This window comes from Ursus maritimus, unplaced genomic scaffold (assembly GCF_017311325.1).
Source record: "Ursus maritimus isolate PB19 unplaced genomic scaffold, ASM1731132v1 scaffold_1, whole genome shotgun sequence".
Classification (NCBI taxonomy): domain Eukaryota; kingdom Metazoa; phylum Chordata; class Mammalia; order Carnivora; family Ursidae; genus Ursus; species Ursus maritimus.
Window position 1 is genome coordinate 55,908,815 of NW_024423343.1, and position 15,364 is coordinate 55,924,178.

At 39.4% G+C, this 15,364-nt stretch overlaps 1 long non-coding RNA gene across 5 annotated transcripts in view; it reads left to right on the top strand.

The window, feature by feature from the left end:
• LOC103659595 overlaps window positions 1–15,364 on the top strand; it is a 76,975-nt gene that overhangs the window by 23,673 nt on the left and 37,938 nt on the right. For 4 of the 5 annotated variants that reach the window (XR_567538.1, XR_567536.2, XR_567537.2 and 1 more), the window contains exon 2: window positions 14,559–14,650. The exons of the other annotated variant lie outside the window; for it this stretch is intronic. This is a non-coding gene — a long non-coding RNA (uncharacterized LOC103659595). The remainder of the gene's footprint in view (window positions 1–14,558; window positions 14,651–15,364) is intronic. 5 annotated transcript variants of the gene reach the window in all.

The following is a 15,364-nucleotide window of genomic DNA, read 5'->3' on the forward strand; positions in this document are numbered from 1 at the left end:
CTAATTCGCTACATATTTATTGGGCACTAGCTATATGCAAAATACTGTGCTTGGTATTGGGGTTTACAAACTTGTTACCCGCCTTCAGTAATCTTAAAGCCCAGCACAGTGTTGTCTTCATTACTGTAGGTACTGCCTTGCCTTGTAGTTCTTGGGTTGCTTGTCAACCTTGGCCTCTTGATTCTGAGCAGCAGTGCTTTCTTATTCACATCTGTACCCCTGCATTGTGCACAGTGGCTGGCTTATAATAGCCATTCAATAAACGTTTGCTGAAGTGACCTCTTCAGCATGAGGAAGGGAATCGATCGTTATTGGATTTTCAACGGTAATTGATAAGCTCTTTGAAGGCAGAGAGATACATGCTTGTAAATGTCTTGATTCCAAGAAAGGTGGGTTTTTGATGCTAGGTTAGCAGTTACACCACTATTACAGTATCATTATTAAAATGAGAGTTGCTATGTAATATCAAATTCCAGTAGGTTTCTTTAGTCACAGGTGCATAAAATACACAATTGCATTCCACTGTCATATCTAATTAAGGGAAACAAAGCAATGAAAATGTGCTGATAGGTTTTTTTTCCCTTGAAGTTTGGAAAACCTTTTATTTTTCAATGAGAAAACTATACATAAATTTTTTGTTGAACCATAAATGCTGGGATTTCATGATTATTTTCCATTCAGATTACCTTATTCTCTTCCTCTATTTAAAAAAAATAAAATTTAGGTGATAAAATACACTGAAAGGAGGAAAAACTGATTACACCATATGTGTGTGCATTCCAGTTCTCACGTGGAAATAACGTGGTCAGTGAGAACAGTTCATAATACTGTTGCTGTGTATTTGATAAAATTATATTTTGAAGCATGCATCCTTTCTGATGTCCTGTGAAATAAACTGTGCACTGAGATATGATTAACTTTGTTAGATTGTGGAAGTTTGCAGCGGATGCTTTGGTAGGGTGAGAGAAGGCAAGTTACAGATATTCCTCGTCTATTGATGCTCATTTTAATTGGTAGTCTGGAATCAGATGCTTATCTACAGCCTAATCCAGGTGTGATGGCTTTCCATTAATCTGTGATGGGTTTTTATTTCTTTATTATGAGCTAAATGTGTAAATTCAAAAGAATTAACAAAGCCATCTTGGCACGATTTAGTTCTCAGGCTCCCTCTGCTGGTGGTGAAAGACAACAAATTTACAGAGAACTTACAAATGAGGGTAATATCACTATTTCTACAATTTTGCCTTTTACATTAAAGTTAAATGTATTGTTGAACACTTATGTAATAAAACCAAATTTTTTGGTTTACAGCTAGCCGGTTTTCCCACTAAAGATTAAGTGATATTTTGGTGGTTGAATTAATTAGTCTTTTCATCACAGAAAATTGAACTATTTTGTATTAAAATAAATATTTGCCAGAGTTATACAGAGTAATTTATAACATCACTTATACAAATGATTACCAACAGCTTTCATAAGCAGAAACAGCACACTTAATAGAGACACACTGAAGATTTAGTAGCTACCCAAACTACTTAATCCTCTCCTATATAAAACCTGTACCACGTAAATACACACCCCACATACCATCCAGTAAAACAATTACTTTCTGGGCCATAATATCTCAACATAACACATAAAAATACATGGCAATTTGGAAAAAATATATTCAGCGTGCAGTCCTCTGAGTCTGAGTATTTGTGTATTTGGTGCTGTTTTAACTTTGAAAAGCACTTTCACATTTATCATCACATTTTATCCCGAAAGCCCTTGAGATAGGGCAGATACAATTATCCCTATTTAACAGGCAAAGTAAGTGAGGTCAGAGAGGTTAAATGAGTGGCCCCAAATTATATACTAGTTAGTGGAAAAGAGCCTTCAGCTCTTCCAAAAAGGTCTGCAGGCCTCTCGAGAGAGAGAGCTATTTAATAAAAAGGCATCAAGAAAATTATTTAAATTATCTAGTTATTAACCATGTTGTCTTGAATTGCCTGTCCATATTTATGCTTCACAATCCCCTATTCAGATCACCTCCTAATGAACCCAAATCTTCTGAGAGCTGTAGACAATTTTCAACTAAGGGTCCTGGCAAAGAAAAGGAAGAGAGAAAAGAGAGCTGTCAAAGCGGGGGCCGTCTTAGCACTCTCCACTCTGTTGGTGCAAGAAGGGTAGGCTGTGTTCTCACGACCGAGTTCCAAGATGATTTGGGAAGTGATAAGAGTTATGCGATTGTACAGAAACGTAACCTGGGTTCTAATTGGGTCAACCTCAAGATAAAAACAAATGAATACTCCAGTTCCCAGGAGTTACCCAGGCCTATAAGGCAGAGTCTTTCAAAACCAAATCACGAACTTAGCTTTTTTTTCCATGCATAAGTGAACAACCTTTTAGCAAAATTTAAAGACAGAGTTGAGACCAAAGATTCTGGTCTAACTAACAATCCTCAGTGAAATAGGTTTGATGGTTTCAGTTGAGTGCATATCATGAAAGCACTCTGGCACAATTGATAGGATGTTCATGAGGAGGTAATATACAGATCCACAGATTAAATTACTTTTCACCCCGAGAGATATTTATAGGGGCGATCTATCAAGGTTACAGAGAACAGCAGTGACATGACAGTGGAATGCTCAACCTAAGCTTATATGCTGGAACATAAAGCCACCTGCAATTTTATCCTTGTTAACTACTACAATTGACAATTTTTCATTTAAAAAAATGTTTTGGTACAGAAGTCAGTTCTAAAGATTTATACTTATTCTTCGAGTTGAATAAAAATGCAAAAATGTATCTATTTTATTATAGAAAAGATACTACCTGCATCTTTAAAAAGATATATGAAATTACTGTTTCCACGGCGAAAAAGTCAATTTATTTTATTATAGAATAGATGCTAGTTATATCTTAAGAAATAAAGACCAGAAATATGAAATGAGTATGTTTTCACAACCACAAAATCCATTCAATTGCAAAAAAAAAAAATTCTGAATAGAAATTTTAGCAAGCATTTTGCATCTAGGAAAGCCTACCATGAAATCAACTCAATTTCAACTACATTTCAATGTTAGGAAATACGGATGGATAGAATTGTCATCTTCTACCTCACAAATTTTACTTCAATAACTCTTAATTGGAATGAAATCTGTTCCACCTGACCTTTAGGTACACGCATGTACAAAATTGTTATTTCCTGGATCCTGTCAACGATTGAGAAAATAGACCTAACCGTGCTTTCAAAAGTACAGTAACACTTCAGCATTATCTCGTATACCTGATTACTCCATTCTTCAGAATACAACAGCCAAGGAAGTAGAAGAAAACCAAAAAAACCAAAACCTAAAAAATAAAAATAAATCAGGCCAAAATTCATCCACCTTATTCATGAGAAAGTTACTTGGCACCTCTTTTATGGTCCATTTCCTCTTATTTTTATATACATTCCAACAAGCTTGGTTACCCGGGAAGAAAAATATTGCTAGAGGTGGACATATTGACATTAAAAACAGCATTTTATATATACCAGATACAAATAAAATGACCACTCATGTCCAGAGAAAGAATTGTAAAATTGTAAAAACACACACACACAAATTCATGTCTAGTCCAGTCATAGTATCAGAGAGAAGACTGAAATGTACACTTTCTAGTGCATTATAAGCTACAGAGCCAATATTGCCTGCAAAGTCTACCGCGCGGCTTGGATGGGGTCATCACAAGCCCAGAGAGAGAGACTCCTGAGAAGGTTTACTCTAGGGAGGGGAGGTCAAGCCTCTTCCTGCGCACCGGAGTGCAAACCTAGCTTCAGAGGCCCAGACCAGGGCCTCGCCAGGAGGGAACAGCCAGAGTTGGCAGCCCACGTAACCAGCATTCACTAATCCACGCAACGCCCCTTCTACACGGCCTCCCATGCAGGTTCTTCTGCTCTACTTGTACTCTGACACAGGAAGTCTGTGTCCCAGCCCCTCCTGGGCAGCACCCAGCAGTGGTGGGAGTGAAGGAAGAGTTTCTCCTTTTGATATTGGAGCAGTCTGACAAGAGCAAGAAATGGAGACTCGGGGTTACAAGCTTGGTGACCGGTTGTCCTCCCAAAGTGATAAATCATGGTTAAAACTAAAGCTGTATCAAATACCTTCTGCCAGTCAACCTTTCTGTACTGTATAGTCCCATTTTTCTCCATATAAATATAACCTTGATTTGATGAAGTCATGATTCCTGTGTTTCTTTGATTCTCTCTTGAAACTTTGAGCTCAACAAAAATGGGGGTAGTCTACAAAAACAGTATCCTGAGAGAAATTTCTAATTTTGAATGGATGTCTTTGAGAATCTTTAAGCAAACATTTGAAAACGTTTATTTGGAGAATTTACAGCATCTCAAAGTGACCATTTGAAACCAGGTGTCAACCTTCTTAATGAAGATCCTTTGTTGCAAGTTCTTGAACTTTTAGTACCTGCTGATTAGAAAGCTACAGAGTGATGGCAAGCCACTGTCAGCTTAACAATTTAATTTTAAATTAACTCGCATTTAATCAATCATAACATCTCATATATTTGGAAGGTGGCAGTACAAATAGGTAGGAGACACAAATTCAAAATCCACTCATACACCTTTCACAGTAATTCCAAGGGCTCCTCAAATTAAGACCCACAGGTTGGAAACTACTTCTTTAGAATAACTGAACTTATGAAAAGATTAAGGAACTGAAGGAACATCTGACCCTTTTGAACACAGGCAGGTTATAATTTGGCAAGAATCTGAGAAAAAAAATCAAATTAAGTGTCCTCCCCCTTTTTTTAGATCAAGTGCATTTTGAATACGAACAGGATAAAGAAACCAAAAAAATGAATACTTGACTGGCATTGAGACCAAAGTGCCATTACATTTTAACACAGGAAGGGGTGTCAATAAAAACCTATCCTTGTGTAAGAAAAATGTTTGGGTTTTTTTTTCCCCTTTTATCTTTTATTCTAGGAAAAAAAGAAAAGAAACTTACGGGATGATTAAATGGTAGAATCTTGTAGTGACTAAGCACCCAGTTTTCAGAGCCAAATAAACTGAATTTAACACTGGGTCTCAGCCCTAACCAACTGTAGGATCTTGAGTTTCTTCATGTGTGTTTCGTGTGTGTTTCATGTGTAAAATAAGAGTAGTACCTGCATTAGAGGAAATGGTGATAAAGTTTGAACGAAGTAACTATAAAGTACTTGGTATATAGTAATATCTCAAAAAGTGGTGGCCATTATCATTCTTGGTGAATTTTGCCTGTAAACAGATACATGAGTGAGCTGTATCTTTAGAAAGCTAATATTTTTTTAGTATACATAATGAAAGAATAAATTGCAAACAGATCTGAAAGCTAGAGACCCGAAATGCAAAGAGAGTGCAGGTAGGTAGGTATCCTTACTCTACTTAAGTTAACTCCAGGAGATGAGAGGAGAGAAGGAATTTTTATCACTTTATTTTTGTGCTTGGGCTCTTTGCTAATGCCACAAATATTAAATGGTATCTACACTCTTGATATTATGGGGACCACTTGCAGAAGAATTAAACAATTCTGTTGCTTTAAAACAAAGCCTGTGGACCTAAGAGAATGTCTGAGACAAGTGTAGATTATGACAGAGACAGAGACATAGCTTTCAGATCTTCTTACTGTTTGAGTGAAATTTATAGGTCTCATTTGTGAGAGAAAGCCAGGTTTCCATGGTTAAATAGGCCTATGTATCCCACTGCTAGAGATTTAGAGATTGCTTATTGTCAAAAGGACCTCAGATGGCCTCATATGCTGATACTGCACGTTTTCTTTAATAGAACATTAATTGCTTTCCACCTCTGCTTCAAAAGAACAAGTGGAAAAAAATCCGAATCCTGAGTACGTTGTGGCTGTAAGTTGGAAGACTGAATTTCCACTTCCCATTTTTGTATAACTCTGAATATTATGGATTTATTTTACCTTGCCAATAAATAGGTATAAAGATCTATTTCTTCATATTTGGCGGGGAGGGAGGGAGGAGATCTCAACTTAGAATTTCCTTTTTTCTTATAACTTATTAAAACACTTAGGATCCGAACATTTAGCTTCCCTTGAAGTAAGGATTGTAACATCAAGAAAGTATCTTTGGCCCTTCAGGGATTTTCTTGAAGTCTGCAGAAAATCATCCTGATAGCACCTGAAGGATCAGGAGGGGTAGTTCAGTTACAGTGGGGAGTGCTGCAAGGAAGATCCGCACATAATTCTCTCGGTGCTCATTACCTCTGGCTTTCTGCCTTAGCAACTGCCATGTACTACATCAAGCGTGTAAATGCTCTATGCAGAATGGTTTTTTGTCACAGCCTTTGGGCTCCTGGGGCATAGACAGGGCTAAAACAAAGTTAGCATAAGACATTTGGGACCCAGTTCCCTAACTTTTCAAAATATTGAGGTTTTAATCATAAAATGTGAATAAAATGATGAATAAAAATATCTAAATGTACTACATAACAATTAGTTGGTTAAATCAGACAACCAGTTCTATGAAGGATATAAATACTTTTACCACCTTCATCTGGGTCGGTGTGATAAGTTGTTTCCCAGTACAAGGTTTAAGAATTCATACAGAGTCACGCATCAAGTTAGGTCCACATATCCTTGTCCCTCTCTGCTTTCCTGAAGACATATAAGGTCTAGGCATTGTTCTAGCAAATTCTGTTTCCTATTCGGGTTCCTATCATTCTTAAATCCATTCATCCTTTCCATAAGCACTTACTGAGCTCCTATTGTATGCCAGGCACTAAGTATACATATGTATGTACTCCTGCCATTGGGTAGGCTACAACCCGTGAGAGAGTCCAAAGATAAACAAAAGAATACGCAGCTACAGATTGTGGTCCATGCTGTGAAGGAAACAAGTAGGAAGCAGTGACAATCAAACCTAGAGGTCCTCTCTGGAGTAACAGTCCAGCTATAGTTTGTAAGATGAGAAGTGCCCAGAGTTTTCTAGGAAGTGGGAGTAGTAGGAATGTGCTCAGGGATTCCTGGGTGTGCCCAGAACCCACAGAAGGCCAGTGTGGCTGAAACAAAGCAGATGAGGGCAGGGTGGGGGCAATCATGCTGGAGAGGGGCTGGGGCCAGATCATGCAAGGCTTATTAATTTGGGTTTTCTGAAGTGTAATGAGAAGCCTTTGGAAGGTCTTAAACAAGGGAGCAACATGTGTTTAAAAGACCTCACTCTGGGGGGCACCTGGGTGGCTCAGTCAGTTAAGCGTCTGCCTTCAACTCAGGTCATGATCTCAGGGTGGTGGGATAGAGCCGTCATCTCCCCGCTCAGCCGGGGGTCTGCTTCTCCGTCTCTCTCTCCCTCTACCCCCCTCACTCATGCACTCACGGTCTCTCTCAATTAAATAAATGGAATCTTTAAAATAAAAAAGGCCCCTGTCCTTTGGCTGTGTGCTAAGTGGACTGAAGGTTGCTAATACTGGAAGTGGGAAGACAAGTGAGGCATTTGCAACTGTCCATACTTTTGGAGCAGCTCTCTAAATTTTGACTTCAAGAGAAGCTATAAATGCAGATGGAGGGTAAACTCCAAGGCAAGTAAGCATCGTGCAGCTAACCAAACTGTGCAATGTTTATAAGCTATAGCCAATTTTTAAAATTTTCTTGAGCATCAGATTTTTTGGAGAAAATTGCTAACCTTGAAGTTATACAAAATGACAAAATTAATGAATGTGAAGCATCAACATCATGCCTAGCAGAGGGTAGGTGCTCAAAAAATTATATCGTTATCATTTTCAAAAAAAATAGTACCTTCTTATGACCCATAAATTCTCCACTTTTAAAAATCATCAATATTTGCATTTATAAACTTGTTAGGACATAGAAATTACCATGTTTGAATGGGTCCCTCTCTTCTTTTTTATTTTTTTCTGTTACATCTTGGAGGAGAGGCTGATTTTGCAAGAAAATGAATAGTCTACTTAATATATGAAAATCAACCAAGTTCTTAAAAATTCCAAGTATGTTCAATCCATCCTAGTAGTAGTTTATTTCTGGTTAACATGTAAGATACATTGATATTCTCATCTTTGTATGTATACAAATGGAGAAAAAATATTTCAAATACAAATTTGTATCCTATTTGAAATTCTGTTTTCCATTTTATTCACTACATCTGAATTATGTTTTGTAAGTCAGTGTCATTTAATAGCAGTATATTTGAACTTTAATGAAATTAGAAATTAAATATTAGGAGTCAAGTAATATTTTCACTCACTAATATTTATAATTAAGATATTGGTGTGTGTACTTTCTTACACCATACACAAAAATAAACTCAAAATGGATTTAAGACCTAAATGTGAGAGCTGAAGCCATAAAAATCCTAGAGGGGACACAGGCTGTAATTTCTCTGATACCAGCCATAGCAACATCTTTCTAGATATGTCTCCTGAGGCAAGAGAAACAAAAGCAAAAGTAAACTACAGCAAAATAAAAACCTTTGCACAGCTAAGAAAACAATCATACTGAATTGGGGGAACATATTTGCAAATGACATATCCAATACAGGGTTAGTATCCAAAATATATAAAGAACTTATACAACTCATCACCAAAAGAACAAATAATCCAATTAAAAAATGGTCAGAAGACATGAACAGACATTTCTCCAAAGCAGACAGACAGATGGGCAACAGACACGTGAAAAGATGCTCAACATCACTCATCATCAGGGAAATGCACATCAAAACCACGATGCGATCTCACCTCACACCTGTCAGAACGGCTAACATCAAAAACACAAGAAACAACAAGTGTGGGTAAGGACGTGGAGAAAAAGGAACCCTGGTGCACCATTGCAAACTGGTGCAACCACTGTGGTTCCTCAAAAATTAAAAATAGAATCACCATATGATCCAGTAATTCCACTACTGGGTATTCACCAAAAGAACACAAAAACACCAATTTGAAAGATATATGCACACCTATGTTTTTTGCAGCATTATTTACAATAGTCAGATTATGGAAGTAGCCCAAGTGTTGTCCACTGATAGATGAATGGATAAAGAAGATATGGGGGATATATATATATTCCATTCTTCACAATAAAGAAATATAAACGGTATTCTGACTAACATTCTCCATGTTCTTTCTTAGTGTTTTAATCCATGTTCAATTTTTTAGCTATATAAACAGGTATTTGGCCTGATTTCGGAGGGGGGGGGTGAAATTCTGGATTTGGATATTGGAAGGGCATCTGGAAAGACCCCCAGAATGGATTATGACCCAACCATAAGAGAGTCAGAAGAACCTGCAGCCACACAGGTGGTGCTGACAACACCCAATCTTTAGATTTTTCTCTGTATCATTTCCCCCTCAGCTGACCCATATGCAAAAAGAAAAGCCAATTCATAGTTGGGCAGACGTTTTAATCCAGTGCCAATTTTAGACCACTGTATAAAGTAATATGTTATTAGACTGATAGAACATGAATCAGATCAAGTGAAGATCTCACAGTGTAGAAAAATCTGGATTAAAGCATTATTGCTAAATAGTCAAGCAGATTCTTGTTCTATTCCCAGCACTAGTGTGCCTGTTCAATGAAGAGTTATGTTTCTAACGCTGACTTGTGAATCAGTAGGTCTCAGGTCAGCACAGAACTCCCTTTAGCATCAAATATGGATGAAACATGGATTCAACAAACGCTTCAGGAAATAACCACAGCTTAGTTCAATCTTTCTTGGAAAATGAGTTCAGAAAATGGAGGGGGATGGGGGAATGGGATAGACTGGTGATGGGTAGTAAGGAGGGCACGTATTGCATGGTGCACTGGGTGTTATACGCAACTAATGAATCATAGAACTTTACATCAGAAACCAGGGATGTACTGTATGGTGACTAACATAATATAATAAAAAAAACATTTAAAAAAAAGAAAAGAAAAGAAAATGGAGATACTAGTGATATGTTTCCTCTGGCTACAGCCCTGGAAGGGAACAGGGACTCTGTCTTTTCCCTTCTCCTTCCCTGCCAGAGAGGAGTTGGTGCTTCTAAACTCTAAAATACAAGCCATAGGCACCACCAAGGGGTGAGTGGCAAGAAGTGGTGGCACTCTGAACCATGAGAAGGAGGTGGGATGTAAGACTAGGGATGGGAGAAGGAATCCAGAGGGAAAACAGGGGTTCTGGAAAGCGGGAAGTAGAGGGAGGTTCCTACATTAACTCTTAAAAACTCTTAACCTAGCCCTGGGGAAGCTGGCAAGTGATGGCAAGCGTGCCAGGTGTGTCCCAGGTGGAGGCAAGAGCAGGATGAGGGCAAGACTGGGATGGGTCACAGTCAGAGAAAGAGGAGGGAAAGGGAAACGAGAAAATGCTGAAGACCAGTGAGGTGTGTCAGTTGGTTAAGCATCTGCCTTCGACTCAGGTCATGACCCCAGGGTCCTGGGATCAAGCCCCCGAGTCTGGCTCGGTGCTCAGCGGGGAGTCTGCTTCTCCCTTGCCCCCTCCCCCTGCTTGTGTGTGCGCTCTTTCTCTCTGTCAAATAAATCTTTTTTTTTTTAAAGAAAGAAAACGGTTAACTGAAAACATTTTGTCAAGAGAAAGGCTTCCTTTACGTCTTTAGTAGACTTAATTTTTGGAGCAGTTTTATGTTCACAGCAAAATTGAGCAGAGCTCTCATTTTTTGCCGGTAGGAATGCAAAATGGTACATCCACTTTGGAAGATAGTTTGGCAGATTCGTACAAAACGAAACCAACTTTTACCACACGAGCCAGCAATTGCACTCCTCAGTAGGGCCACACAGATACACGCACACAGATGTTTATAGCAGCTTTATTCACAAGTGCCAAAAGCTGGAAGCAACCAAAATATCCTTCTGTAGGTGAATTGGACAAATAAAGTGTGGTACGTGCAGACAATGGAATATTATTCAGCGCTAACAAGAAATGAGCTGTCAAGCCAGGAAAAGACATGGAGAAGACTTAAGTGTATATTGCTAGGTGAAAGAAGCCAATCTGAAAAAGCTACATATTGTATGATTCCAACTATATGACGTTCTGGAAAAGGCAAAACGATGGAGAGAGTAAAAAGATCAGTGATTGCCAGGACTAGGGAGAAGGGGGGATGAATAGGCAGAGCACAGAGGTTTTTTTAAGGCAGTGAAACTGCTCTGTGTGATACCGTAGTGATGGATACATGTCATACCTTGTCCAAGCCCACAGAGCGTACAGCACCCAGAGTGAGCCCTATGGTTAACTGTGGACTTTGGGTCATTGTGTATAGGTCAGTGTCGGTTCATCAGTTGTAACAAACATGCTTCCGGGGGGAGGGTGATAAGGAGGGAGGCTGTGAATGTGCAGGAACAGGGAGTATATGGGAAAACTGTACCTTCTGCTCGATTTTGCTGAGAAAGGTTTTTTACAAGCAGGTTGCTCCCAGTGCCTTACCATTTGGTAATTGCTAACTTTGCTGAGTTCTTACTATGTGTCAGGCAGTTATATAGCTGGTCATATTTAATTCTGAACACAACTCTGCAAAGTAGATACTACTATCGTCATCATCCCCACTTTACAGAGGAGGAAACGAGGCTTGGAGAGGCTGAGTAACTTGCCGAGTCCCCAGTGTCACAATGGACAGAGCCTGCACTTGTCGTCATGATGCCACACTGTCTCAGGCCACTGACGCCCATGGAAGTCAGTGCGTTGTCACAGGGGCATTGTAACATGCGGGCATGGCTAACGCTGGGACGGGATAGGAAGAGTGCGGACTGAAATCTCGTACGAAGCTATTTATAAACAAGTGGCAAAGATCATACAGGCTGCCGCCAAGTGAGAGATCCAGGGAGCGTCTTGGCGTGAGTCACTGAGCATCCACACACCGCAAACATTTGCACGTGTGAATGTTGAGGTCCTATTTCTGTCGAAGGTCTTCTTTCTGTCGAAGAAAAGGAGTTAAAAGTCTTCGGTGGCAGAAATTTACATAGATGCTACTGATTTATGCTCGGACTTAAAAAAAAAAAGTGTTCTGCTTCTTCCTGATGCCTAAAGTAAAGTAAAATATGACTTTTTCACTTGTTAGTGATTTATAGACTACCTCACACCGCGCCCTCACAGGGCATGTACAAAGGGAAGACTGAAATCATTAATAATGTAAACGACGCCCACATCTGGTTGATCCTCCCAGGTGAATGAAGCGAAAGCCTGATTTAACAGATGGACACTGCACTGTTTCCTGATGGTAAAATCACCAGATGTTTAGAGATTCCAGAAGTACAAAGGCAGAAGGAAGTGCGTTAATGATGAGGTTTCTGGCACACCTTTGAATTTTCAGACTTGTAATACTGCATTTTCTTGCACGTAGGGTATAGGTGCATGAGTTGTGCCATTATTTGAATTTTAATTAAAATGGAATTTTACTCTAAAATATTTTATTCTAAAAATAAGGAACAAAGGAAATGTTCTTATAAAGCGCCGCCAGACTATACCAAACACTACTCAAAGCTTGAAAAAAAAAATTCAGGCATTTTATTTCTCATTGATTCTCTTTTGCAAAAGCCTTGGAAGGGGCCAAATATACCAGCCCATGTGGCGATGATTTGCCCAGTCCTCCCTGGCTCGGCCTCCCTCGCTGTGCAGGGGAGCCTCTGGCTCCTGCTGCAGGGGGATTATAGCTGCTTTGCCCCAATGCTTTACTAGGCTGTCTCCATTATTTTTAAGCCTCTGACCCTAACAGGAAGTTGAGCCCAACATCTTTCGAGAAAGGGAAAGTGTGGAGGTCATAATACTGAGGATTTGGGTGCCAGCAGAGGCACAAGAGGGAGATTTTTTTCATGGTGGGTAAGAGCATAAGAGCAAAAACTGCAGAGAGCAAGAACTGGGTTTAAGTGCTGACACCAGCATTTCCTAACCACATGTCCTTACCTTTGGACCAGTTACTTAATCTCTCTCTGACTTGGTTCTCAGTTTTCTCCTCTGTACAACGGGATTATATGCATACCTCATAAAATTGTATTGGCGATCAATGAGATAAAAGATGGAAACTCACTTTGCACACTACCTGGTAGAGTCAAGACCTTAAATAAGAAGAAACCAGAGAGGGGAAAACTGCATGGTGAATTTCCATGTACATCCCTCCTCCCTGTTGCCTCAGGATATTTACATTGCAATGCCTGAGGCAAACTCCTTCAGCTCATTCCTTCCAAAACTATGTTGATCACTCCAATAATCAAAGCTCTGGGCCCTCCACACAGTAGAGCAAATGTGGACAACAATGTTCTATTATCCTCATCAGGCTTGCTAATTATTCCCACCATTAAAAAGAAATGGTTATGTAACTATCACTTCAATAGCAATCATACTACAATGTATAAATGTATCAGATGAACACCTTAAGTTTGTGTAATGTTATGTGTCAACTGTATTTCAAGAAAGAAAGGGAAGGAAGGAAGAGAAAGAAGGAAAGAAAAAGGCAAGAAAGAAAGAAAGTTAGTTCATTCGTTCAGGGCTCTGGACTTGCCCCACATGGAGCTTCTTCAGAATGGAGGACAGGCTGAGGGACTCACCCAGCATAGCTCACCCGTCTTGATGCCTCTTTCAGATATTCAGAAGTTTGGCCTTCTGAGTCCATCTGAATACAGAGACGAACTACAAAACAAAACAAGTAGCTTTCTCTCTGAAGCTTTTATGTGCGCTCTCAATGGGGTGAACAGCCGTGGGGTTAAGTACTGATGAAAGGCAGAAGTACGCCCTGAAAGAGGAAGGCCCGAACCTCCCTTTTTCCTGTTCTCTCTCAAAGTACCTGCTGGGTGACTGTTTAATTAGTGGGAAAACAGTGATTCCCAGAAATTATGGAGTCTTTCGTGTTCACAAGGATATAGTTCCTTACATTTTTTCCCAGCGGTACATACAACCCGTTTCCTACTGTTAAGTACTAGGCTAATCTGAATATTAACTATCTGCCAATTTCAACACACCTCTCCTATAAGCATTTCCTTCCTGGGAAGGGAGGAAGCCCAAATGATGTGGTCCTGGGTCGTTCTTTAACTTTCTTTTTTTATGACTGGAGCAGAGCATCTGATTATTTCCAGGTGTTTCGGATTTTCTCATGGTCTCCTTGTTATTTCTCCCCTCTTTGAGCTCTCTTGGCAATGAATGTGACCATGAGGTCTAAAGCTATAAAGGATGTGTTCACCACTTCCCTCTTATGTCTGTCTCTTTATTTAACCACAAGTTCACTGTCTTTATCCATGTTAATTCCCTGAGGTATTCACACAGCATTTGTGTTGACTGCCTTAATTTTGATCTTCTCTAATCATTCCCTTCCAGATGGTAGTTAAAGTTTAATGGTCCCTATAAAAATAGTTCCCTTTCTTCTTTCATCAGTCATGTGTGTTTACTTAGCTAACTGCGGGATGTTCGGAGTGAACACAAAGTGACCACCAACAAAATGAATTCAACAAACACATTGGCTTAATACTTTTCATGGTAGCTAAAGATGTTGCCTGCCATTACCCACTCAGCCATTATCCTTACATTTTATTGTCTTTCCTTTTCTGTTTTTGTTAGTTTTCTTTCCTTTTTATCTCCCTTCTCAGGTTGTTTGATGGAAAGCCACAAGACTGTGAGGCCTGGCAGTCATCAGTATGCAACAATTAAAGTGTGTGGACATGTCCAGCTCCAATAGCATGTAAGTGCTAGATAAATGACATCTGGCATATCTGGAGAGCTTCCCTTGCCACACCCGTAAGATGTGAGTGAGCATGGTTCCTTATGATTCAGATAAAGAAGCTGAGGTAACGCACAGAAGGCCACACAAGAGGCTAGGATAGAAACTTAGCATTCTTTTTTTTTTTTTTTTTTTTTTTACGATTTTATGTTTAAGTAATCTCTACACCCAACTTGAGGCTCAAGCTCACAACCCCAAGACCAAGAGTCGCACATTCCTCCAACTGAGCCAGCTGGGTGCCCTGCACTTGGCATCCTTAAGGAACGAAACAAAAAACCATATAGATAAAACAAATTCATCTCTAAATAAATAGTATGCCCTTTGTGTTTTTTGTGCATCCTACTAACATTCCTGAGCTGGCCGGCTCAGAAATAAGCAACTAAATAAGGATGGATGATATGCCATTTTTTAGACGAGGTAACTGATATCAGTCATGGGACATGACTCTTGCCAGGCCACACACACATCTCTAGGAGGAGCCTGTCACTTAGAGTTACATTAGATTTATTAAAATATGTAGGAGCTATTTAAAAAATAAATAAAACTAACCAAACAAAAGATTAACAGCATTTTTAGAGCAAGCGTTCTGGGTGACTTTATATATACACTCCACTTAAAGCCTATAAAATTTAGGACTCCAGGGCAGGGGTCTGCAAACTCCAGCCTGAAGGCCAA